This window comes from Chaetura pelagica, unplaced genomic scaffold, assembly GCF_000747805.2.
Source record: "Chaetura pelagica isolate M959 unplaced genomic scaffold, ChaPel_1.0 scaffold622, whole genome shotgun sequence".
NCBI classification, from domain to species: Eukaryota; Metazoa; Chordata; class Aves; order Apodiformes; family Apodidae; genus Chaetura; species Chaetura pelagica.
This window is the reverse complement of record NW_009952489.1, coordinates 25,266-26,792: the sequence shown is the minus strand read 5'-3', so window position 1 is coordinate 26,792 and position 1,527 is coordinate 25,266. Positions and strand designations below refer to the sequence as shown.

Genomic DNA, 1,527 nt, shown 5'->3' with positions numbered 1-1,527 from the left:
GACCTGCAGCTTCGTCAGCCTGCGAGGGGAGCAGCCAGAGAAGGACAAAGTGCCAGATGGATTTTGTTTTCATTGCAGCTGCTGTTTGTCTTATGTTGTCTTGTCTTGCTGTTAAAGGTACATGTAGGATCCTGTGTCATTGAATGGGTGGACAATAGAGTGTGGGAATTTTAAAGAAAGGTCCACTGGGATGTATTTTGGCTCATTGGAAAGACCTGGGTGGTGTTCTGGGAGACACTGTTAGTAAAAGGGACTTGATCAAGTGTTGTCATAACTGGTGGCCTTTGTATTAGTCGTAGGATGGTGCTAAGTGGCCTAAGACTGAGCTGTTGGAAAGTAATACGTTGCTACAGTTCGTGTTGTTTTTAAGACAGGAAGGCAAGCGGGATGAGGTTGGATATGCAGAAATGTTTTTCACTCTGAGGAACCATCTGGAATGGCAAAGGGACTGAGGTACCAATCGGGCACCACAGGATGGACCTGGTTTGAGCCAGGATGAAGCCACTTTTCCTTTGACTGGTTTAATTTCCTTCAGTAGGCTCTCTTTAACTAGCAGTAAGTGTTCCAGCTGGGACTGAAAAAAAATGCTGGAATGTTTTTCTAACTGCTGGGGCTTCAAGGTCACATCTTCACTCTGCCAGCTCAGACACTACAGGGAGATCTCTGACCCCCCCACAGGAGGCTGAGTTAGACAGACAGCAAAACTGGCCAGAGATATTCCCTTCCATAGAGCTACATGATCTCAGAGGAAGGTCAGAGATGACACAAGACAACTTCCTTCCAGCTTCTTCTTCCCTTCTCCTCCACCCACGGCTGGCATCCAGGGAAGACTCCATCCTTCCATCCCTCCTCAGGCTCGTGCACTCCTGCACCTCATCATTCTCCCCTCAGCTCCTGGCTGCTCTGCCCTCTCTCCAGCAGCTCTGGGACATTTCTGGGCTGCTCCCAGCGCAGGAGATGCCGGGGGGGAGCTGAGAGGGGGGGCGGGAAAGATGCCGGGGGAGGCAAGAGGGTTTTGCACATTCCTGAACAAGCTGTCTAGGTTAGTTTTCCATTAAGAAAGTCTCTCTCCCTCACTCTCTCTCTCCTTCCCTACCCGGGGGGGAGGGGGAGGGGATCCAGAGCGTTATTGTCGCCGGTTCAGTTGCCGATCCTGAGTCAAATCGTGTCACCCCTTCACCGAACAAGGTCCCTGTTTGGGAGCAAAGGATGTGGGTTCAGCTAAAGCTCCCCAGAAAAATCTCTCTCTAACCACCACAAAGGGGCACCAGAGACCAGCAAAACGCTCCCGGGAGGGTTTCGAACTCTCTTTTGTGCAGGCGAATTGAGACATAGAAACATTGTGATCAGTTCGAAGAAATGTTTTCCATGTTCCGAGATGATCATGAACATGTGGTAGGTCTATATAAGCCAATAATAAGTGATGCTTAAGATTGTTGCATGACCCTGGCAGCTGCTCCACGTGCTGCCGTTCCCTGCAGAATGCTGCTTTCCTGAGCACCGAAACGGGTCGGAGAGAGTTTTTTG

At 50.2% G+C, this 1,527-nt stretch overlaps 1 protein-coding gene across 1 annotated transcript in view; it reads left to right on the top strand.

The window, feature by feature from the left end:
* Window positions 1–1,527, top strand: part of LOC104398726 (zinc finger protein 850-like) — a 24,886-nt gene that overhangs the window by 19,509 nt on the left and 3,850 nt on the right.